This window comes from Lissotriton helveticus, chromosome 2_1 (genome assembly GCF_964261635.1).
Source record: "Lissotriton helveticus chromosome 2_1, aLisHel1.1, whole genome shotgun sequence".
NCBI classification, from domain to species: domain Eukaryota; kingdom Metazoa; phylum Chordata; class Amphibia; order Caudata; family Salamandridae; genus Lissotriton; species Lissotriton helveticus.
This window is the reverse complement of record NC_136059.1, coordinates 1632096818-1632123224: the sequence shown is the minus strand read 5'-3', so window position 1 is coordinate 1632123224 and position 26407 is coordinate 1632096818.

Here is a 26407-nt window from a genome sequence, read left to right as displayed (position 1 = left end):
TAACGGACTATTTCGGTCATCTCAGAGCAATTTCATCAGGTCGCGGGTCATCAATCGTTTTGCATGAAAAATTGAACGTTCTCGCTTGAACATTAATTTACTCTAAATGTTGTTTATATCTCTTCCCGCAGTGAAGAAACATGTTTTAGGCCCTCGAAGTGAGCATTTGGGCCTTTTTAAGTTACTTTTAACCATGAGCCAAATCTTGAGTTTTGGCTCCCTAGAAGCATGAAAATGACTATAAAGATGCTCATTTTAGCTCCAAAAGTGATGATCCACCTCTGGGAGTAAAAATTAGTTGAAAGATGAACATTTTCAAAATGGACCATTTTGGTCATCTCAGAGCAATTTCATCAGGTCGCGGGTCATCGATCGTTTTGCATGAAAAATTGAACGTTCTTGCATGTACATTAATTTACTCTAAATGTTGTTTATATCTCTTCCCGCAGTGAATAAACACGTTTTAAGCCCTCGAAGAGAGCATTTGGGTCCTTTTAATTCACTTTTAACCATGAGCCAAATCTTGAGTTTTGGCTCCTTAGAAGCATGAAAATGACGATAAAGATGCTCATTTTATCTCCAAAAGTGATGATCCACCTCTGAAAGTCAGAATTAGTTGAAAGATGGAAGGTTTTAAAACGGACCATTTTGGTCATCTCAGAGCAATTTCATCAGGTCGCGAGTCATCGATCGTTTTGCATGAAAAATTGAACGTTCTCGCATTAACAATAATTTACTCTAAATGTTGTTTATATCTCTTCCCGCAGTGAATAAACACGTTTTAAGCCCTCGAAGTGAGCATTTGGGCCTTTTTAAGTCACTTTTAACCATGAGCCAAATCTTGAGTTTTGGCTCCCTAGAAGCATGAAAATGACGACAAAGATGCTCATTTTAACTCCAAAAGTGATGATCCACCTGTGAGAGTCAAAATTAGTTGAAAGATGAAAATCTTCAAAACGGACCATTTTGGTCATCTCGGAGCAATTTCATCAGGTCATCGATCGTTTTGCATGAAAAATTGAACTTTCTTGCATGAACATTAATTTACTTTAAATGTTGTTTATTACTCTTTCCGCAGTGAATAAATACGTTTTAAGCCCTCGAAGTGAGCATTTGGATACTTTTAAGTCACTTTTAACCATGAGCCAAATCTTGAGTTTTGGCTCCCTAGAAGCATGAAAATGACGATAAAGATGCTCATTTTATCTCCAAAAGTGAGGATACACCTCTGAGAGTCAAAATTAGTTGAAAGATGAACATTTTCAAAACGGACTATTTTAGTCATCTCAGAGCAATTTCATCAGGTCGCGGGGTCATCGATCGTTTTGCATGAAAAATTGAACGTTCTCGCATGAACATTATTTTACTCGAAATGTTGTTTATATCTCTTCCCGCAGTGAATAAACACGTTTTAAGCCCTCAAAGTGAGCATTTGGGCCTTTTTAAGTCACTTTTAACCATGAGCCAAATCTTGAGTTTTGGCTCCCTAGAAGCATGAAAATGACGATAAAGATGCTCATTTTATATCCAAAAGTGATGATCCACCTCTGAGAGTCAAAATTAGTTGAAAGATGAAAATTTTCAAAACGGATCATTTTGGTCATCTCGGAGCACTTTCATCAGGTCGCGGGTCATCGATCGTTTTGCATGAAAAATTGAACGTTCTTGCATGAACATTAATTTACTCTAAATGTTGTTTATATCTCTTCCCGCAGTGAATAAACACGTTTTAAGCCCTCGAAGTGAGCATTTGGGCCTTTTTAAGTCACTTTTAACCATGAGCCAAATCTTGAGTTTTGGCTCCCTAGAAGCATGAAAATGACGACAAAGATGCTCATTTTAACTCCAAAAGTGATGATCCACCTGTGAGAGTCAAAATTAGTTGAAAGATGAAAATTTTCAAAACGGACCATTTTGGTCATCTCGGAGCAATTTCATCAGGTCATCGATCATTTTTGCATGAAAAATTGAACTTTCTTGCATGAACATTAATTTACTCTAAATGTTGTTTATATCTCTTCCCGCAGTGAAGAAACATGTTTTAAGCCCTCGAAGTGAGCATTTGGGCCTTTTTAAGTTACTTTTAACCATGAGCCAAATCTTGAGTTTTGGCTCCCTAGAAGCATGAAAATGACTATAAAGATGCTCATTTTAGCTCCAAAAGTGATGATCCACCTCTGAGAGTAAAAATTAGTTGAAAGATGAACATTTTCAAAACGGACCATTTTGGTCATCTCAGAGCAATTTCATCAGGTCGGGGTCATCGATCGTTTTGCATGAAAAATTGAACGTTCTTGCATGAACATTAATTTACTCTAAATGTTGTTTATATCTCTTCCCGCAGTGAATAAACACGTTTTAAGCCCTCGAAGAGAGCATTTGGGTCCTTTTAATTCACTTTTAACCATGAGCCAAATCTTGAGTTTTGGCTCCTTAGAAGCATGAAAATGACGATAAAGAAGCTCATTTTATCTCCAAAAGTGATGATCCACCTCTGAAAGTCAGAATTAGTTGAAAGATGGAAGGTTTTAAAACGGACCATTTTGGTCATCTCAGAGCAATTTCATCAGGTCGCGGGTCATCGATCGTTTTGCATGAAAAATTGAACGTTCTTGCATGAACATTAATTTACTCTAAATGTTGTTTATATCTCTTCCCGCAGTGAATAAACACGTTTTAAGCCCTCGAAGTGAGCATTTGGGTCCTTTTAATTCACTTTTAACCATGAGCCAAATCTTGAGTTTTGGCTCCTTAGAAGCATGAAAATGACGATAAAGATGCTCATGTTATCTCCAAAAGTGATGATCCACTTCTGAAAGTCAGAATTAGTTGAAAGATGGAAGGTTTTAAAACGGACCATTTTGGTCATCTCAGAGCAATTTCATCAGGTCGCGGGTCATCGATCGTTTTGCATGAAAAATTGAACGTTCTTGCATGAACATTAATTTACTCTAAATGTTGTTTATATCTCTTCCCGCAGTGAATAAACACGTTTTAAGCCCTCGAAGTGAGCATTTGGGTCCTTTTAAGTCACTTTTACCCATGAGCCAAATCTTGAGTTTTGGCTCCCTAGAAGCATGAAAATGACGATAAAGATGCTCATGTTATCTCCAAAAGTGATGATCCACTTCTGAAAGTCAGAATTAGTTGAAAGATGGAAGGTTTTAAAACGGACCATTTGGTCATCTCAGAGCAATTTCATCAGGTCGCGGGTCATCGATCGTTTTGCATGAAAAATTTAACGTTCTCGCATGAACAATAATTTACTCTAAATGTTGTTTATATCTCTTCCCGCAGTGAATAAACACGTTTTAAGCCCTCGAAGTGAGCATTTGGGTCCTTTTAAGTCACTTTTACCCATGAGCCAAATCTTGAGTTTTGGCTCCCTAGAAGCATGAAAATGACTATAAAGATGCTCGTTTTAGCTCCAAAAGTGATGATCCACCTCTGAGAGTAAAAATTTGTTGAAAGATGAACATTTTCAAAACGGACCATTTTGGTCATCTCAGAGCAATTTCATCAGGTCGCGGGTCAACGATCGTTTTGCATGAAAAATTGAACGTTCTCGCATGAACATTATTTTACTCTAAATGTTGTTTATATCTCTTCCCGCAGTGAATAAACACATTTTAAGCCCTCGAAGTGAGCATTTGGGCCTTTTTAAGTCACTTTTTACCATGAGCCAAATCTTGAGTTTTGGCTCCCTAGAAGCATGAAAATGACAACAAAGATGCTCATTTTATCTCCAAAAGTGATGATCCACCTCTGAGAGTCAAAATTAGTTGAACAATGAAAATTTTCAAAACGGACCATTTTGGTCATCTCGGAGCAATTTCATCAGGTCGCGGGTCATCGATCGTTTTGCATGAAAAATTGAACGTTCTTGCATGAACATTAATTTACTCTAAATGTTGTTCATATCTCTTCCCGCAGTGAATAAACACGTTTTAAGCCCTCGAAGTGAGCATTTGGGTCCTTTTAATTCACTTTTAACCATGAGCCAAATCTTGAGTTTTGGCTCCTTAGAAGCATGAAAATGACGATAAAGATGCTCATGTTATCTCCAAAAGTGATGATCCACTTCTGAAAGTCAGAATTAGTTGAAAGATGGAAGGTTTTAAAACGGACCATTTGGTCATCTCAGAGCAATTTCATCAGGTCGCGGGTCATCGATCGTTTTGCATGAAAAATTGAACGTTCTTGCATGAACATTAATTTACTCTAAATGTTGTTTATATCTCTTCCCGCAGTGAATAAACACGTTTTAAGCCCTCGAAGTGAGCATTTGGGTCCTTTTAATTCACTTTTAACCATGAGCCAAATCTTGAGTTTTGGCTCCCTAGAAGCATGAAAATGACTATAAAGATGCTCGTTTTAGCTCCAAAAGTGATGATCCACCTCTGAGAGTAAAAATTAGTTGAAAGATGAACATTTTCAAAACGGACCATTTTGGTCATCTCAGAGCAATTTCATCAGGTCGCGGGTCAACGATCGTTTTGCATGAAAAATTGAACGTTCTCGCATGAACATTATTTTACTCTAAATGTTGTTTATATCTCTTCCCGCAGTGAATAAACACATTTTAAGCCCTCGAAGTGAGCATTTGGGCCTTTTTAAGTCACTTTTTACCATGAGCCAAATCTTGAGTTTTGGCTCCCTAGAAGCATGAAAATGACAACAAAGATGCTCATTTTATCTCCAAAAGTGATGATCCACCTCTGAGAGTCAAAATTAGTTGAACAATGAAAATTTTCAAAACGGACCATTTTGGTCATCTCGGAGCAATTTCATCAGGTCGCGGGTCATCGATCGTTTTGCATGAAAAATTGAACGTTCTTGCATGAACATTAATTTACTCTAAATGTTGTTTATATCTCTTCCCGCAGTGAATAAACACGTTTTAAGCCCTCGAAGTGAGCATTTGGGTCCTTTTAATTCACTTTTACCCATGAGCCAAATCTTGAGTTTTGGCTCCCTAGAAGCATGAAAATGACGATAAAGATGCTCATGTTATCTCCAAAAGTGATGATCCACTTCTGAAAGTCAGAATTAGTTGAAAGATGGAAGGTTTTAAAACGGACCATTTGGTCATCTCAGAGCAATTTCATCAGGTCGCGGGTCATCGATCGTTTTGCATGAAAAATTTAACGTTCTCGCATGAACAATAATTTACTCTAAATGTTGTTTATATCTCTTCCCGCAGTGAATAAACACGTTTTAAGCCCTCGAAGTGAGCATTTGGGTCCTTTTAAGTCACTTTTACCCATGAGCCAAATCTTGAGTTTTGGCTCCCTAGAAGCATGAAAATGACTATAAAGATGCTCGTTTTAGCTCCAAAAGTGATGATCCACCTCTGAGAGTAAAAATTAGTTGAAAGATGAACATTTTCAAAACGGACCATTTTGGTCATCTCAGAGCAATTTCATCAGGTCGCGGGTCAACGATCGTTTTGCATGAAAAATTGAACGTTCTCGCATGAACATTATTTTACTCTAAATGTTGTTTATATCTCTTCCCGCAGTGAATAAACACATTTTAAGCCCTCGAAGTGAGCATTTGGGCCTTTTTAAGTCACTTTTTACCATGAGCCAAATCTTGAGTTTTGGCTCCCTAGAAGCATGAAAATGACAACAAAGATGCTCATTTTATCTCCAAAAGTGATGATCCACCTCTGAGAGTCAAAATTAGTTGAACAATGAAAATTTTCAAAACGGACCATTTTGGTCATCTTGGAGCAATTTCATCAGGTCGCGGGTCATCGATCGTTTTGCATGAAAAATTGAACGTTCTTGCATGAACATTAATTTACTCTAAATGTTGTTCATATCTCTTCCCGCAGTGAATAAACACGTTTTAAGCCCTCGAAGTGAGAATTTGGGTCCTTTTAATTCACTTTTAACCATGAGCCAAATCTTGAGTTTTGGCTCCTTAGAAGCATGAAAATGACGATAAAGATGCTCATGTTATCTCCAAAAGTGATGATCCACTTCTGAAAGTCAGAATTAGTTGAAAGATGGAAGGTTTTAAAACGGACCATTTGGTCATCTCAGAGCAATTTCATCAGGTCGCGGGTCATCGATCGTTTTGCATGAAAAATTGAACGTTCTTGCATGAACATTAATTTACTCTAAATGTTGTTTATATCTCTTCCCGCAGTGAATAAACACGTTTTAAGCCCTCGAAGTGAGCATTTGGGTCCTTTTAATTCACTTTTAACCATGAGCCAAATCTTGAGTTTTGGCTCCCTAGAAGCATGAAAATGACTATAAAGATGCTCGTTTTAGCTCCAAAAGTGATGATCCACCTCTGAGAGTAAAAATTAGTTGAAAGATGAACATTTTCAAAACGGACCATTTTGGTCATCTCAGAGCAATTTCATCAGGTCGCGGGTCAACGATCGTTTTGCATGAAAAATTGAACGTTCTCGCATGAACATTATTTTACTCTAAATGTTGTTTATATCTCTTCCCGCAGTGAATAAACACATTTTAAGCCCTCGAAGTGAGCATTTGGGCCTTTTTAAGTCACTTTTTACCATGAGCCAAATCTTGAGTTTTGGCTCCCTAGAAGCATGAAAATGACAACAAAGATGCTCATTTTATCTCCAAAAGTGATGATCCACCTCTGAGAGTCAAAATTAGTTGAACAATGAAAATTTTCAAAACGGACCATTTTGGTCATCTCGGAGCAATTTCATCAGGTCGCGGGTCATCGATCGTTTTGCATGAAAAATTGAACGTTCTTGCATGAACATTAATTTACTCTAAATGTTGTTTATATCTCTTCCCGCAGTGAATAAACACGTTTTAAGCCCTCGAAGTGAGCATTTGGGTCCTTTTAATTCACTTTTAACCATGAGCCAAATCTTGAGTTTTGGCTCCTTAGAAGCATGAAAATGACGATAAAGATGCTCATGTTATCTCCAAAAGTGATGATCCACTTCTGAAAGTCAGAATTAGTTGAAAGATGGAAGGTTTTAAAACGGACCATTTGGTCATCTCAGAGCAATTTCATCAGGTCGCGGGTCATCGATCGTTTTGCATGAAAAATTTAACGTTCTCGCATGAACAATAATTTACTCTAAATGTTGTTTATATCTCTTCCCGCAGTGAATAAACACGTTTTAAGCCCTCGAAGTGAGCATTTGGGTCCTTTTAAGTCACTTTTACCCATGAGCCAAATCTTGAGTTTTGGCTCCCTAGAAGCATGAAAATGACGATAAAGATGCTCATGTTATCTCCAAAAGTGATGATCCACTTCTGAAAGTCAGAATTAGTTGAAAGATGGAAGGTTTTAAAACGGACCATTTGGTCATCTCAGAGCAATTTCATCAGGTCGCGGGTCATCGATCGTTTTGCATGAAAAATTTAACGTTCTCGCATGAACAATAATTTACTCTAAATGTTGTTTATATCTCTTCCCGCAGTGAATAAACACGTTTTAAGCCCTCGAAGTGAGCATTTGGGCCTTTTTAAGTCACTTTTAACCATGAGCCAAATCTTGAGTTTTGGCTCCCTAGAAGCATGAAAATGACGACAAAGATGCTCATTTTAACTCCAAAAGTGATGATCCACCTGTGAGAGTCAAAATTAGTTGAAAGATGAAAATTTTCAAAACGGACCATTTTGGTCATCTCGGAGCAATTTCATCAGGTCATCGATCATTTTTGCATGAAAAATTGAACTTTCTTGCATGAACATTAATTTACTCTAAATGTTGTTTATATCTCTTCCCGCAGTGAAGAAACATGTTTTAAGCCCTCGAAGTGAGCATTTGGGCCTTTTTAAGTTACTTTTAACCATGAGCCAAATCTTGAGTTTTGGCTCCCTAGAAGCATGAAAATGACTATAAAGATGCTCATTTTAGCTCCAAAAGTGATGATCCACCTCTGAGAGTAAAAATTAGTTGAAAGATGAACATTTTCAAAACGGACCATTTTGGTCATCTCAGAGCAATTTCATCAGGTCGGGGTCATCGATCGTTTTGCATGAAAAATTGAACGTTCTTGCATGAACATTAATTTACTCTAAATGTTGTTTATATCTCTTCCCGCAGTGAATAAACACGTTTTAAGCCCTCGAAGAGAGCATTTGGGTCCTTTTAATTCACTTTTAACCATGAGCCAAATCTTGAGTTTTGGCTCCTTAGAAGCATGAAAATGACGATAAAGAAGCTCATTTTATCTCCAAAAGTGATGATCCACCTCTGAAAGTCAGAATTAGTTGAAAGATGGAAGGTTTTAAAACGGACCATTTTGGTCATCTCAGAGCAATTTCATCAGGTCGCGGGTCATCGATCGTTTTGCATGAAAAATTGAACGTTCTTGCATGAACATTAATTTACTCTAAATGTTGTTTATATCTCTTCCCGCAGTGAATAAACACGTTTTAAGCCCTCGAAGTGAGCATTTGGGTCCTTTTAATTCACTTTTAACCATGAGCCAAATCTTGAGTTTTGGCTCCTTAGAAGCATGAAAATGACGATAAAGATGCTCATGTTATCTCCAAAAGTGATGATCCACTTCTGAAAGTCAGAATTAGTTGAAAGATGGAAGGTTTTAAAACGGACCATTTGGTCATCTCAGAGCAATTTCATCAGGTCGCGAGTCATCGATCGTTTTGCATGAAAAATTTAACGTTCTCGCATGAACAATAATTTACTCTAAATGTTGTTTATATCTCTTCCCGCAGTGAATAAACACGTTTTAAGCCCTCGAAGTGAGCATTTGGGTCCTTTTAAGTCACTTTTACCCATGAGCCAAATCTTGAGTTTTGGCTCCCTAGAAGCATGAAAATGACGATAAAGATGCTCATGTTATCTCCAAAAGTGATGATCCACTTCTGAAAGTCAGAATTAGTTGAAAGATGGAAGGTTTTAAAACGGACCATTTGGTCATCTCAGAGCAATTTCATCAGGTCGCGGGTCATCGATCGTTTTGCATGAAAAATTTAACGTTCTCGCATGAACAATAATTTACTCTAAATGTTGTTTATATCTCTTCCCGCAGTGAATAAACACGTTTTAAGCCCTCGAAGTGAGCATTTGGGTCCTTTTAAGTCACTTTTACCCATGAGCCAAATCTTGAGTTTTGGCTCCCTAGAAGCATGAAAGTGACTATAAAGATGCTCGTTTTAGCTCCAAAAGTGATGATCCACCTCTGAGAGTAAAAATTAGTTGAAAGATGAACATTTTCAAAACGGACCATTTTGGTCATCTCAGAGCAATTTCATCAGGTCGCGGGTCAACGATCGTTTTGCATGAAAAATTGAACGTTCTCGCATGAACATTATTTTACTCTAAATGTTGTTTATATCTCTTCCCGCAGTGAATAAACACATTTTAAGCCCTCGAAGTGAGCATTTGGGCCTTTTTAAGTCACTTTTTACCATGAGCCAAATCTTGAGTTTTGGCTCCCTAGAAGCATGAAAATGACAACAAAGATGCTCATTTTATCTCCAAAAGTGATGATCCACCTCTGAGAGTCAAAATTAGTTGAACAATGAAAATTTTCAAAACGGACCATTTTGGTCATCTCGGAGCAATTTCATCAGGTCGCGGGTCATCGATCGTTTTGCATGAAAAATTGAACGTTCTTGCATGAACATTAATTTACTCTAAATGTTGTTCATATCTCTTCCCGCAGTGAATAAACACGTTTTAAGCCCTCGAAGTGAGCATTTGGGTCCTTTTAATTCACTTTTAACCATGAGCCAAATCTTGAGTTTTGGCTCCTTAGAAGCATGAAAATGACGATAAAGATGCTCATGTTATCTCCAAAAGTGATGATCCACTTCTGAAAGTCAGAATTAGTTGAAAGATGGAAGGTTTTAAAACGGACCATTTGGTCATCTCAGAGCAATTTCATCAGGTCGCGGGTCATCGATCGTTTTGCATGAAAAATTGAACGTTCTTGCATGAACATTAATTTACTCTAAATGTTGTTTATATCTCTTCCCGCAGTGAATAAACACGTTTTAAGCCCTCGAAGTGAGCATTTGGGTCCTTTTAATTCACTTTTAACCATGAGCCAAATCTTGAGTTTTGGCTCCCTAGAAGCATGAAAATGACTATAAAGATGCTCGTTTTAGCTCCAAAAGTGATGATCCACCTCTGAGAGTAAAAATTAGTTGAAAGATGAACATTTTCAAAACGGACCATTTTGGTCATCTCAGAGCAATTTCATCAGGTCGCGGGTCAACGATCGTTTTGCATGAAAAATTGAACGTTCTCGCATGAACATTATTTTACTCTAAATGTTGTTTATATCTCTTCCCGCAGTGAATAAACACATTTTAAGCCCTCGAAGTGAGCATTTGGGCCTTTTTAAGTCACTTTTTACCATGAGCCAAATCTTGAGTTTTGGCTCCCTAGAAGCATGAAAATGACAACAAAGATGCTCATTTTATCTCCAAAAGTGATGATCCACCTCTGAGAGTCAAAATTAGTTGAACAATGAAAATTTTCAAAACGGACCATTTTGGTCATCTCGGAGCAATTTCATCAGGTCGCGGGTCATCGATCGTTTTGCATGAAAAATTGAACGTTCTTGCATGAACATTAATTTACTCTAAATGTTGTTTATATCTCTTCCCGCAGTGAATAAACACGTTTTAAGCCCTCGAAGTGAGCATTTGGGTCCTTTTAATTCACTTTTAACCATGAGCCAAATCTTGAGTTTTGGCTCCTTAGAAGCATGAAAATGACGATAAAGATGCTCATGTTATCTCCAAAAGTGATGATCCACTTCTGAAAGTCAGAATTAGTTGAAAGATGGAAGGTTTTAAAACGGACCATTTGGTCATCTCAGAGCAATTTCATCAGGTCGCGGGTCATCGATCGTTTTGCATGAAAAATTTAACGTTCTCGCATGAACAATAATTTACTCTAAATGTTGTTTATATCTCTTCCCGCAGTGAATAAACACGTTTTAAGCCCTCGAAGTGAGCATTTGGGTCCTTTTAAGTCACTTTTACCCATGAGCCAAATCTTGAGTTTTGGCTCCCTAGAAGCATGAAAATGACGATAAAGATGCTCATGTTATCTCCAAAAGTGATGATCCACTTCTGAAAGTCAGAATTAGTTGAAAGATGGAAGGTTTTAAAACGGACCATTTGGTCATCTCAGAGCAATTTCATCAGGTCGCGGGTCATCGATCGTTTTGCATGAAAAATTTAACGTTCTCGCATGAACAATAATTTACTCTAAATGTTGTTTATATCTCTTCCCGCAGTGAATAAACACGTTTTAAGCCCTCGAAGTGAGCATTTGGGTCCTTTTAAGTCACTTTTACCCATGAGCCAAATCTTGAGTTTTGGCTCCCTAGAAGCATGAAAATGACTATAAAGATGCTCGTTTTAGCTCCAAAAGTGATGATCCACCTCTGAGAGTAAAAATTAGTTGAAAGATGAACATTTTCAAAACGGACCATTTTGGTCATCTCAGAGCAATTTCATCAGGTCGCGGGTCAACGATCGTTTTGCATGAAAAATTGAACGTTCTCACATGAACATTATTTTACTCTAAATGTTGTTTATATCTCTTCCTGCAGTGAATAAACACATTTTAAGCCCTCGAAGTGAGCATTTGGGCCTTTTTAAGTCACTTTTTACCATGAGCCAAATCTTGAGTTTTGGCTCCCTAGAAGCATGAAAATGACAACAAAGATGCTCATTTTATCTCCAAAAGTGATGATCCACCTCTGAGAGTCAAAATTAGTTGAACAATGAAAATTTTCAAAACGGACCATTTTGGTCATCTCGGAGCAATTTCATCAGGTCGCGGGTCATCGATCGTTTTGCATGAAAAATTGAACGTTCTTGCATGAACATTAATTTACTCTAAATGTTGTTTATATCTCTTCCCGCAGTGAATAAACACGTTTTAAGCCCTCGAAGTGAGCATTTGGGTCCTTTTAATTCACTTTTAACCATGAGCCAAATCTTGAGTTTTGGCTCCTTAGAAGCATGAAAATGACGATAAAGATGCTCATTTTATCTCCAAAAGTGATGATCCACCTCTGAAAGTCAGAATTAGTTGAAAGATGGACATTTTCAAAATGGACCATTTTGGTAATCTCAGAGCAATTTCATCAGGTCGCGGGTCAACGATCGTTTTGCATGAAAAATTGAACGTTCTCGCATGAACATTATTTTACTCTAAATGTTGTTTATATCTCTTCCCGCAGTGAATAAACACGTTTTAAGCCCTCGAAGTGAGCATTTGGGTCTTTTTAAGTCACTTTTAACCATGAGCCAAATCTTGAGTTTTGGCTCCCTAGAAGCATGAAAATGACGATAAAGATGCTCATTTTATATCCAAAAGTGATGTTCCACCTCTGAGAGTCAAAATTAGTTGAAAGATGAAAATTTTCAAAACGGACCATTTTGGTCATCTCGGAGCAATTTCGCGGGTCATCGATCGTTTTGCATGAAAAATTGAACGTTCTTGCATGAACATTAATTTACTCTAAATGTTGTTTATATCTCTTCCTGCAGTGAATAAACATGTTTTAAGCCCTCAAAGTGAGCATTTGGGCCTTTTTAAGTCACTTTTAACCATGAGCCAAATCTTGAGTTTTGGCTCCCTAGAAGTATGAAAATGACGATAAAGATGCTCATTTTATCTCCAAAAGTGATGATCCACCTTCGAGAGTCAAAATTAGTTGAAAGATGAACATTTTCAAAACTGACTATTTCGGTCATCTCAGAGCAATTTCATCAGGTCGCGGGTCATCGATCGTTTTGCATGAAAAATTGAACTTTCTCGCATGAACAATAATTTACTCTAAATGTTGTTTATATCTCTTCCCGCAGTGACTAAACACGTTTTAAGCCCTCGAAGTGAGCATTTGGGTCCTTTTAAGTCACTTTTACCCATGAGCCAAATCTTGAGTTTTGGCTCCCTAGAAGCATGAAAATGACGACAAAGATGCTCATTTTAACTCCAAAAGTGATGATCCACCTGTGAGAGTCAAAATTAGTTGAAAGATGAAAATTTTCAAAACGGACCATTTTGGTCATCTCGGAGCAATTTCATCAGGTCATCGATCATTTTTGCATGAAAAATTGAACTTTCTTGCATGAACATTAATTTACTCTAAATGTTGTTTATATCTCTTCCCGCAGTGAAGAAACATGTTTTAAGCCCTCGAAGTGAGCATTTGGGCCTTTTTAATTTACTTTTAACCATGAGCCAAATCTTGAGTTTTGGCTCCTTAGAAGCATGAAAATGACGATAAAGATGCTCATTTTATCTCCAAAAGTGATGATCCACCTCTGAAAGTCAGAATTAGTTGAAAGATGGAAGGTTTTAAAACGGACCATTTTGGTCATCTCAGAGCAATTTCATCAGGTCGCGGGTCATCGATCGTTTTGCATGAAAAATTGAACGTTCTTGCATGAACATTAATTTACTCTAAATGTTGTTTATATCTCTTCCCGCAGTGAATAAACACGTTTTAAGCCCTCAAAGTGAGCATTTGGGTCCTTTTAATTCACTTTTAACCATGAGCCAAATCTTGAGTTTTGGCTCCTTAGAAGCATGAAAATGACGATAAAGATGCTCATGTTATCTCCAAAAGTGATGATCCACTTCTGAAAGTCAGAATTAGTTGAAAGATGGAAGGTTTTAAAACGGACCATTTGGTCATCTCAGAGCAATTTCATCAGGTCGCGGGTCATCGATCGTTTTGCATGAAAAATTTAACGTTCTCGCATGAACAATAATTTACTCTAAATGTTGTTTATATCTCTTCCCGCAGTGAATAAACACGTTTTAAGCCCTCGAAGTGAGCATTTGGGTCCTTTTAAGTCACTTTTACCCATGAGCCAAATCTTGAGTTTTGGCTCCCTAGAAGCATGAAAATGACGATAAAGATGCTCATGTTATCTCCAAAAGTGATGATCCACTTCTGAAAGTCAGAATTAGTTGAAAGATGGAAGGTTTTAAAACGGACCATTTGGTCATCTCAGAGCAATTTCATCAGGTCGCGGGTCATCGATCGTTTTGCATGAAAAATTTAACGTTCTCGCATGAACAATAATTTACTCTAAATGTTGTTTATATCTCTTCCCGCAGTGAATAAACACGTTTTAAGCCCTCGAAGTGAGCATTTGGGTCCTTTTAAGTCACTTTTACCCATGAGCCAAATCTTGAGTTTTGGCTCCCTAGAAGCATGAAAATGACTATAAAGATGCTCGTTTTAGCTCCAAAAGTGATGATCCACCTCTGAGAGTAAAAATTAGTTGAAAGATGAACATTTTCAAAACGGACCATTTTGGTCATCTCAGAGCAATTTCATCAGGTCGCGGGTCAACGATCGTTTTGCATGAAAAATTGAACGTTCTCGCATGAACATTATTTTACTCTAAATGTTGTTTATATCTCTTCCCGCAGTGAATAAACACATTTTAAGCCCTCGAAGTGAGCATTTGGGCCTTTTTAAGTCACTTTTTACCATGAGCCAAATCTTGAGTTTTGGCTCCCTAGAAGCATGAAAATGACAACAAAGATGCTCATTTTATCTCCAAAAGTGATGATCCACCTCTGAGAGTCAAAATTAGTTGAACAATGAAAATTTTCAAAACGGACCATTTTGGTCATCTCGGAGCAATTTCATCAGGTCGCGGGTCATCGATCGTTTTGCATGAAAAATTGAACGTTCTTGCATGAACATTAATTTACTCTAAATGTTGTTCATATCTCTTCCCGCAGTGAATAAACACGTTTTAAGCCCTCGAAGTGAGCATTTGGGTCCTTTTAATTCACTTTTAACCATGAGCCAAATCTTGAGTTTTGGCTCCTTAGAAGCATGAAAATGACGATAAAGATGCTCATGTTATCTCCAAAAGTGATGATCCACTTCTGAAAGTCAGAATTAGTTGAAAGATGGAAGGTTTTAAAACGGACCATTTGGTCATCTCAGAGCAATTTCATCAGGTCGCGGGTCATCGATCGTTTTGCATGAAAAATTGAACGTTCTTGCATGAACATTAATTTACTCTAAATGTTGTTTATATCTCTTCCCGCAGTGAATAAACACGTTTTAAGCCCTCGAAGTGAGCATTTGGGTCCTTTTAATTCACTTTTAACCATGAGCCAAATCTTGAGTTTTGGCTCCCTAGAAGCATGAAAATGACTATAAAGATGCTCGTTTTAGCTCCAAAAGTGATGATCCACCTCTGAGAGTAAAAATTAGTTGAAAGATGAACATTTTCAAAACGGACCATTTTGGTCATCTCAGAGCAATTTCATCAGGTCGCGGGTCAACGATCGTTTTGCATGAAAAATTGAACGTTCTCGCATGAACATTATTTTACTCTAAATGTTGTTTATATCTCTTCCCGCAGTGAATAAACACATTTTAAGCCCTCGAAGTGAGCATTTGGGCCTTTTTAAGTCACTTTTTACCATGAGCCAAATCTTGAGTTTTGGCTCCCTAGAAGCATGAAAATGACAACAAAGATGCTCATTTTATCTCCAAAAGTGATGATCCACCTCTGAGAGTCAAAATTAGTTGAACAATGAAAATTTTCAAAACGGACCATTTTGGTCATCTCGGAGCAATTTCATCAGGTCGCGGGTCATCGATCGTTTTGCATGAAAAATTGAACGTTCTTGCATGAACATTAATTTACTCTAAATGTTGTTTATATCTCTTCCCGCAGTGAATAAACACGTTTTAAGCCCTCGAAGTGAGCATTTGGGTCCTTTTAATTCACTTTTAACCATGAGCCAAATCTTGAGTTTTGGCTCCTTAGAAGCATGAAAATGACGATAAAGATGCTCATGTTATCTCCAAAAGTGATGATCCACTTCTGAAAGTCAGAATTAGTTGAAAGATGGAAGGTTTTAAAACGGACCATTTGGTCATCTCAGAGCAATTTCATCAGGTCGCGGGTCATCGATCGTTTTGCATGAAAAATTTAACGTTCTCGCATGAACAATAATTTACTCTAAATGTTGTTTATATCTCTTCCCGCAGTGAATAAACACGTTTTAAGCCCTCGAAGTGAGCATTTGGGTCCTTTTAAGTCACTTTTACCCATGAGCCAAATCTTGAGTTTTGGCTCCCTAGAAGCATGAAAATGACGATAAAGATGCTCATGTTATCTCCAAAAGTGATGATCCACTTCTGAAAGTCAGAATTAGTTGAAAGATGGAAGGTTTTAAAACGGACCATTTGGTCATCTCAGAGCAATTTCATCAGGTCGCGGGTCATCGATCGTTTTGCATGAAAAATTTAACGTTCTCGCATGAACAATAATTTACTCTAAATGTTGTTTATATCTCTTCCCGCAGTGAATAAACACGTTTTAAGCCCTCGAAGTGAGCATTTGGGTCCTTTTAAGTCACTTTTACCCATGAGCCAAATCTTGAGTTTTGGCTCCCTAGAAGCATGAAAATGACTATAAAGATGCTCGTTTTAGCTCCAAAAGTGATGATCCACCTCTGAGAGTAAAAATTAGTTGAAAGATGAACATTTTCAAAACGGACCATTTTGGTCATCTCAGAGCAATTTCATCAGGTCGCGGGTCAACGATCGTTTTGCATGAAAAATTGAACGTTCTCACATGAACATTATTTTACTCTAAATGTTGTTTATATCTCTTCCCGCAGTGAATAAACACATTTTAAGCCCTCGAAGTGAGCATTTGGGCCTTTTTAAGTCACTTTTTACCATGAGCCAAATCTTGAGTTTTGGCTCCCTAGAAGCATGAAAATGACAACAAAGATGCTCATTTTATCTCCAAAAGTGATGATCCACCTCTGAGAGTCAAAATTAGTTGAACAATGAAAATTTTCAAAACGGACCATTTTGGTCATCTCGGAGCAATTTCATCAGGTCGCGGGTCATCGATCGTTTTGCATGAAAAATTGAACGTTCTTGCATGAACATTAATTTACTCTAAATGTTGTTTATATCTCTTCCCGCAGTGAATAAACACGTTTTAAGCCCTCGAAGTGAGCATTTGGGTCCTTTTAATTCACTTTTAACCATGAGCCAAATCTTGAGTTTTGGCTCCTTAGAAGCATGAAAATGACGATAAAGATGCTCATTTTATCTCCAAAAGTGATGATCCACCTCTGAAAGTCAGAATTAGTTGAAAGATGGACATTTTCAAAATGGACCATTTTGGTAATCTCAGAGCAATTTCATCAGGTCGCGGGTCAACGATCGTTTTGCATGAAAAATTGAACGTTCTCGCATGAACATTATTTTACTCTAAATGTTGTTTATATCTCTTCCCGCAGTGAATAAACACGTTTTAAGCCCTCGAAGTGAGCATTTGGGTCTTTTTAAGTCACTTTTAACCATGAGCCAAATCTTGAGTTTTGGCTCCCTAGAAGCATGAAAATGACGATAAAGATGCTCATTTTATATCCAAAAGTGATGTTCCACCTCTGAGAGTCAAAATTAGTTGAAAGATGAAAATTTTCAAAACGGACCATTTTGGTCATCTCGGAGCAATTTCGCGGGTCATCGATCGTTTTGCATGAAAAATTGAACGTTCTTGCATGAACATTAATTTACTCTAAATGTTGTTTATATCTCTTCCTGCAGTGAATAAACATGTTTTAAGCCCTCAAAGTGAGCATTTGGGCCTTTTTAAGTCACTTTTAACCATGAGCCAAATCTTGAGTTTTGGCTCCCTAGAAGTATGAAAATGACGATAAAGATGCTCATTTTATCTCCAAAAGTGATGATCCACCTTCGAGAGTCAAAATTAGTTGAAAGATGAACATTTTCAAAACTGACTATTTCGGTCATCTCAGAGCAATTTCATCAGGTCGCGGGTCATCGATCGTTTTGCATGAAAAATTGAACTTTCTCGCATGAACAATAATTTACTCTAAATGTTGTTTATATCTCTTCCCGCAGTGACTAAACACGTTTTAAGCCCTCGAAGTGAGCATTTGGGTCCTTTTAAGTCACTTTTACCCATGAGCCAAATCTTGAGTTTTGGCTCCCTAGAAGCATGAAAATGACGATAAAGATGCTCATTTTATCTCCAAAAGTGATGATCCACCTCTGGTCAAAATTAGTTGAAAGATGAACATTTTCTTAACGGACTATTTCGGTCATCTCAGAGCAATTTCATCAGGTCGCGGGTCATCGATCGTTTTGCATGAAAAATTGAACGTTCTCGCATGAACATTAATTTACTCTAAATGTTGTTTATATCTCTTCCCGCAGTGAAGAAACATGTTTTAAGCCCTCGAAGTGAGCATTTGGGCCTTTTTAAGTTACTTTTAACCATGAGCCAAATCTTGAGTTTTGGCTCCCTAGAAGCATGAAAATGACGATAAAGATGCTCATTTTATCTCCAAAAGTGATGATACACCTCTGAGAGTCAAAATTAGTTGAAAGAGGAACATTTTCAAAACGGACTATTTTGGTCATCTCAGAGCAATTTCATCAGGTCGCTGGTCATCGATCGTTTTGCATGAAAAATTGAACGTTCTTGCATGTACATTAATTTACTCTAAATGTTGTTTATATCTCTTCCCGCAGTGAATAAACACGTTTTAAGCCCTCGAAGAGAGCATTTGGGTCCTTTTAATTCACTTTTAACCATGAGCCAAATCTTGAGTTTTGGCTCCTTAGAAGCATGAAAATTACGATAAAGATGCTCATTTTATCTCCAAAAGTGATGATCCACCTCTGAAAGTCAGAATTAGTTGAAAGATGGAAGGTTTTAAAACGGACCATTTTGGTCATCTCAGAGCAATTTCATCAGGTCGCGAGTCATCGATCGTTTTGCATGAAAAATTGAACGTTCTCGCATTAACAATAATTTACTCTAAATGTTGTTTATATCTCTTCCCGCAGTGAATAAACACGTTTTAAGCCCTCGAAGTGAGCATTTGGGCCTTTTTAAGTCACTTTTAACCATGAGCCAAATCTTGAGTTTTGGCTCCCTAGAAGCATGAAAATGACGACAAAGATGCTCATTTTAACTCCAAAAGTGATGATCCACCTGTGAGAGTCAAAATTAGTTGAAAGATGAAAATTTTCAAAACGGACCATTTTGGTCATCTCGGAGCAATTTCATCAGGTCATCGATCGTTTTGCATGAAAAATTGAACTTTCTTGCATGAACATTAATTTACTTTAAATGTTGTTTATTACTCTTTCCGCAGTGAATAAATACGTTTTAAGCCCTCGAAGTGAGCATTTGGGTACTTTTAAGTCACTTTTAACCATGAGCCAAATCTTGAGTTTTGGCTCCCTAGAAGCATGAAAATGACGATAAAGATGCTCATTTTATCTCCAAAAGTGATGATACACCTCTGAGAGTCAAAATTAGTTGAAAGATGAACATTTTCAAAACGGACTATTTTGGTCATCTCAGAGCAATTTCATCAGGTCGCGGGGTCATCGATCGTTTTGCATGAAAAATTGAACGTTCTCGCATGAACATTATTTTACTCTAAATGTTGTTTATATCTCTTCCCGCAGTGAATAAACACGTTTTAAGCCCTCGAAGTGAGCATTTGGGCCTTTTTAAGTCACTTTTAACCATGAGCCAAATCTTGAGTTTTGGCTCCCTAGAAGCATGAAAATGACAACAAAGATGCTCATTTTATCTCCAAAAGTGATGATCCACCTCTGAGAGTCAAAATTGGTTGAACAATGAAAATTTTCAAAACGGACCATTTTGGTCATCTCGGAGCAATTTCATCAGGTCGCGGGTCATCGATCGTTTTGCATGAAAAATTGAACGTTCTTGCATGAACATTAATTTACTCTAAATGTTGTTTATATCTCTTCCCGCAGTGAATAAACACGTTTTAAGCCCTCGAAGTGAGCATTTGGGTCCTTTTAATTCACTTTTAACCATGAGCCAAATCTTGAGTTTTGGCTCCTTAGAAGCATGAAAATGACGATAAAGATGCTCATTTTATCTCCAAAAGTGATGATCCACCTCTGAAAGTCAGAATTAGTTGAAAGATGGACATTTTCAAAATGGACCATTTTGGTAATCTCAGAGCAATTTCATCAGGTCGCGGGTCAACGATCGATTTGCATGAAAAATTGAACGTTCTCGCATGAACATTATTTTACTCTAAATGTTGTTTATATCTCTTCCCGCAGTGAATAAACACGTTTTAAGCCCTCGAAGTGAGCATTTGGGTCTTTTTAAGTCACTTTTAACCATGAGCCAAATCTTGAGTTTTGGCTCCCTAGAAGCATGAAAATGACGATAAAGATGCTCATTTTATATCCAAAAGTGATGTTCCACCTCTGAGAGTCAAAATTAGTTGAAAGATGAAAATTTTCAAAATGGACCATTTTGGTCATCTCGGAGCAATTTCGCGGGTCATCGATCGTTTTGCATGAAAAATTGAACGTTCTTGCATGAACATTAATTTACTCTAAATGTTGTTTATATCTCTTCCCGCAGTGAATAAACACGTTTTAAGCCCTCGAAGAGAGCATTTGGGTCCTTTTAATTCACTTTTAACCATGAGCCAAATCTTGAGTTTTGGCTCCTTAGAAGCATGAAAATTACGATAAAGATGCTCATTTTATCTCCAAAAGTGATGATCCACCTCTGAAAGTCAGAATTAGTTGAAAGATGGAAGGTTTTAAAACGGACCATTTTGGTCATCTCAGAGCAATTTCATCAGGTCGCGAGTCATCGATCGTTTTGCATGAAAAATTGAACGTTCTCGCATTAACAATAATTTACTCTAAATGTTGTTTATATCTCTTCCCGCAGTGAATAAACACGTTTTAAGCCCTCGAAGTGAGCATTTGGGCCTTTTTAAGTCACTTTTAACCATGAGCCAAATCTTGAGTTTTGGCTCCCTAGAAGCATGAAAATGACGACAAAGATGCTCATTTTAACTCCAAAAGTGATGATCCACCTGTGAGAGTCAAAATTAGTTGAAAGATGAAAATTTTCAAAACGGACCATTTTGGTCATCTCGGAGCAATTTCATCAGGTCATCGATCGTTTTGCATGAAAAATTGAACTTTCTTGCATGAACATTAATTTACTTTAAATGTTGTTTATTACTCTTTCCGCAGTGAATAAATACGTTTTAAGCCCTCGAAGTGAGCATTTGGGTACTTTTAAGTCACTTTTAACCATGAGCCAAATCTTGAGTTTTGGCTCCCTAGAAGCATGAAAATGACGATAAAGATGCTCATTTTATCTCCAAAAGTGATGATACACCTCTGAGAGTCAAAATTAGTTGAAAGATGAACATTTTCAAAACGGACTATTTTGGTCATCTCAGAGCAATTTCATCAGGTCGCGGGGTCATCGATCGTTTTGCATGAAAAATTGAACGTTCTCGCATGAACATTATTTTACTCTAAATGTTGTTTATATCTCTTCCCGCAGTGAATAAACACGTTTTAAGCCCTCGAAGTGAGCATTTGGGCCTTTTTAAGTCACTTTTAACCATGAGCCAAATCTTGAGTTTTGGCTCCCTAGAAGCATGAAAATGACAACAAAGATGCTCATTTTATCTCCAAAAGTGATGATCCACCTCTGAGAGTCAAAATTGGTTGAACAATGAAAATTTTCAAAACGGACCATTTTGGTCATCTCGGAGCAATTTCATCAGGTCGCGGGTCATCGATCGTTTTGCATGAAAAATTGAACGTTCTTGCATGAACATTAATTTACTCTAAATGTTGTTTATATCTCTTCCCGCAGTGAATAAACACGTTTTAAGCCCTCGAAGTGAGCATTTGGGTCCTTTTAATTCACTTTTAACCATGAGCCAAATCTTGAGTTTTGGCTCCTTAGAAGCATGAAAATGACGATAAAGATGCTCATTTTATCTCCAAAAGTGATGATCCACCTCTGAAAGTCAGAATTAGTTGAAAGATGGACATTTTCAAAATGGACCATTTTGGTAATCTCAGAGCAATTTCATCAGGTCGCGGGTCAACGATCGTTTTGCATGAAAAATTGAACGTTCTCGCATGAACATTATTTTACTCTAAATGTTGTTTATATCTCTTCCCGCAGTGAATAAACACGTTTTAAGCCCTCGAAGTGAGCATTTGGGTCTTTTTAAGTCACTTTTAACCATGAGCCAAATCTTGAGTTTTGGCTCCCTAGAAGCATGAAAATGACGATAAAGATGCTCATTTTATATCCAAAAGTGATGTTCCACCTCTGAGAGTCAAAATTAGTTGAAAGATGAAAATTTTCAAAATGGACCATTTTGGTCATCTCGGAGCAATTTCGCGGGTCATCGATCGTTTTGCATGAAAAATTGAACGTTCTTGCATGAACATTAATTTACTCTAAATGTTGTTTATATCTCTTCCTGCAGTGAATAAACATGTTTTAAGCCCTCAAAGTGAGCATTTGGTCCTTTTTAAGTCACTTTTAACCATGAGCCAAATCTTGAGTTTTGGCTCCCTAGAAGTATGAAAATGACGATAAAGATGCTCATTTTATCTCCAAAAGTGATGATCCACCTTCGAGAGTCAAAATTAGTTGAAAGATGAACATTTTCAAAACGGACTATTTCGGTCATCTCAGAGCAATTTCATCAGGTCGCGGGTCATCGATCGTTTTGCATGAAAAATTGAACGTTCTCGCATGAACAATAATTTACTCTAAATGTTGTTTATATCTCTTCCCGCAGTGACTAAACACGTTTTAAGCCCTCGAAGTGAGCATTTGGGTCCTTTTAAGTCACTTTTACCCATGAGCCAAATCTTGAGTTTTGGCTCCCTAGAAGCATGAAAATGACGATAAAGATGCTCATTTTATCTCCAAAAGTGATGATCCACCTCTGAGAGTCAAAATTAGTTGAAAGATGAACATTTTCTTAACGGACTATTTCGGTCATCTCAGAGCAATTTCATCAGGTCGCGGGTCATCGATCGTTTTGCATGAAAAAGTTGAACGTTCTCGCATGAACATTAATTTACTCTAAATGTTGTTTATATCTCTTCCCGCAGTGAAGAAACATGTTTTAAGCCCTCGAAGTGAGCATTTGGGCCTTTTTAAGTTACTTTTAACCATGAGCCAAATCTTGAGTTTTGGCTCACTAGAAGCATGAAAATGACTATAAAGATGCTCGTTTTAGCTCCAAAAGTGATGATCCACCTCTGAGAGTAAAAATTAGTTGAAAGATGAACATTTTCAAAACGGACCATTTTGGTCATCTCAGAGCAATTTCATCAGGTCGCGGGTCAACGATCGTTTTGCATGAAAAATTGAACGTTCTCGCATGAACATTATTTTACTCTAAATGTTGTTTATATCTCTTCCCGCAGTGAATAAACACATTTTAAGCCCTCGAAGTGAGCATTTGGGCCTTTTTAAGTCACTTTTTACCATGAGCCAAATCTTGAGTTTTGGCTCCCTAGAAGCATGAAAATGACAACAAAGATGCTCATTTTATCTCCAAAAGTGATGATCCACCTCTGAGAGTCAAAATTAGTTGAACAATGAAAATTTTCAAAACGGACCATTTTGGTCATCTCGGAGCAATTTCATCAGGTCGCGGGTCATCGATCGTTTTGCATGAAAAATTGAACGTTCTTGCATGAACATTAATTTACTCTAAATGTTGTTTATATCTCTTCCCGCAGTGAATAAACACGTTTTAAGCCCTCGAAGTGAGCATTTGGGTCCTTTTAATTCACTTTTAACCATGAGCCAAATCTTGAGTTTTGGCTCCTTAGAAGCATGAAAATGACGATAAAGATGCTCATGTTATCTCCAAAAGTGATGATCCACTTCTGAAAGTCAGAATTAGTTGAAAGATGGAAGGTTTTAAAACGGACCATTTGGTCATCTCAGAGCAATTTCATCAGGTCGCGGGTCATCGATCGTTTTGCATGAAAAATTTAACGTTCTCGCATGAACAATAATTTACTCTAAATGTTGTTTATATCTCTTCCCGCAGTGAATAAACACGTTTTAAGCCCTCGAAGTGAGCATTTGGGTCCTTTTAAGTCACTTTTACCCATGAGCCAAATCTTGAGTTTTGGCTCCCTAGAAGCATGAAAATGACGATAAAGATGCTCATGTTATCTCCAAAAGTGATGATCCCCTTCTGAAAGTCAGAATTAGTTGAAAGATGGAAGGTTTTAAAACGGACCATTTGGTCATCTCAGAGCAATTTCATCAGGTCGCGGGTCATCGATCGTTTTGCATGAAAAATTTAACGTTCTCGCATGAACAATAATTTACTCTAAATGTTGTTTATATCTCTTCCCGCAGTGAATAAACACGTTTTAAGCCCTCGAAGTGAGCATTTGGGTCCTTTTAAGTCACTTTTACCCATGAGCCAAATCTTGAGTTTTGGCTCCCTAGAAGCATGAAAATGACTATAAAGATGCTCGTTTTAGCTCCAAAAGTGATGATCCACCTCTGAGAGTAAAAATTAGTTGAAAGATGAACATTTTCAAAACGGACCATTTTGGTCATCTCAGAGCAATTTCATCAGGTCGCGGGTCAACGATCGTTTTGCATGAAAAATTGAACGTTCTCACATGAACATTATTTTACTCTAAATGTTGTTTATATCTCTTCCCGCAGTGAATAAACACATTTTAAGCCCTCGAAGTGAGCATTTTGGCCTTTTTAAGTCACTTTTTACCATGAGCCAAATCTTGAGTTTTGGCTCCCTAGAAGCATGAAAATGACAACAAAGATGCTCATTTTATCTCCAAAAGTGATGATCCACCTCTGAGAGTCAAAATTAGTTGAACAATGAAAATTTTCAAAACGGACCATTTTGGTCATCTCGGAGCAATTTCATCAGGTCGCGGGTCATCGATCGTTTTGCATGAAAAATTGAACGTTCTTGCATGAACATTAATTTACTCTAAATGTTGTTTATATCTCTTCCCGCAGTGAATAAACACGTTTTAAGCCCTCGAAGTGAGCATTTGGGTCCTTTTAATTCACTTTTAACCATGAGCCAAATCTTGAGTTTTGGCTCCTTAGAAGCATGAAAATGACGATAAAGATGCTCATTTTATCTCCAAAAGTGATGATCCACCTCTGAAAGTCAGAATTAGTTGAAAGATGGACATTTTCAAAATGGACCATTTTGGTAATCTCAGAGCAATTTCATCAGGTCGCGGGTCAACGATCGTTTTGCATGAAAAATTGAACGTTCTCGCATGAACATTATTTTACTCTAAATGTTGTTTATATCTCTTCCCGCAGTGAATAAACACGTTTTAAGCCCTCGAAGTGAGCATTTGGGTCTTTTTAAGTCACTTTTAACCATGAGCCAAATCTTGAGTTTTGGCTCCCTAGAAGCATGAAAATGACGATAAAGATGCTCATTTTATATCCAAAAGTGATGTTCCACCTCTGAGAGTCAAAATTAGTTGAAAGATGAAAATTTTCAAAACGGACCATTTTGGTCATCTCGGAGCAATTTCGCGGGTCATCGATCGTTTTGCATGAAAAATTGAACGTTCTTGCATGAACATTAATTTACTCTAAATGTTGTTTATATCTCTTCCTGCAGTGAATAAACATGTTTTAAGCCCTCAAAGTGAGCATTTGGGCCTTTTTAAGTCACTTTTAACCATGAGCCAAATCTTGAGTTTTGGCTCCCTAGAAGTATGAAAATGACGATAAAGATGCTCATTTTATCTCCAAAAGTGATGATCCACCTTCGAGAGTCAAAATTAGTTGAAAGATGAACATTTTCAAAACTGACTATTTCGGTCATCTCAGAGCAATTTCATCAGGTCGCGGGTCATCGATCGTTTTGCATGAAAAATTGAACTTTCTCGCATGAACAATAATTTACTCTAAATGTTGTTTATATCTCTTCCCGCAGTGACTAAACACGTTTTAAGCCCTCGAAGTGAGCATTTGGGTCCTTTTAAGTCACTTTTACCCATGAGCCAAATCTTGAGTTTTGGCTCCCTAGAAGCATGAAAATGACGATAAAGATGCTCATTTTATCTCCAAAAGTGATGATCCACCTCTGGTCAAAATTAGTTGAAAGATGAACATTTTCTTAACGGACTATTTCGGTCATCTCAGAGCAATTTCATCAGGTCGCGGGTCATCGATCGTTTTGCATGAAAAATTGAACGTTCTCGCATGAACATTAATTTACTCTAAATGTTGTTGATATCTCTTCCCGCAGTGAAGAAACATGTTTTAAGCCCTCGAAGTGAGCATTTGGGCCTTTTTAAGTTACTTTTAACCATGAGCCAAATCTTGAGTTTTGGCTCCCTAGAAGCATGAAAATGACTATAAAGATGCTCATTTTAGCTCCAAAAGTGATGATCCACCTCTGGGAGTAAAAATTAGTTGAAAGATGAACATTTTCAAAATGGACCATTTTGGTCATCTCAGAGCAATTTCATCAGGTCGCGGGTCATCGATCGTTTTGAATGAAAAATTGAACGTTCTTGCATGTACATTAATTTACTCTAAATGTTGTT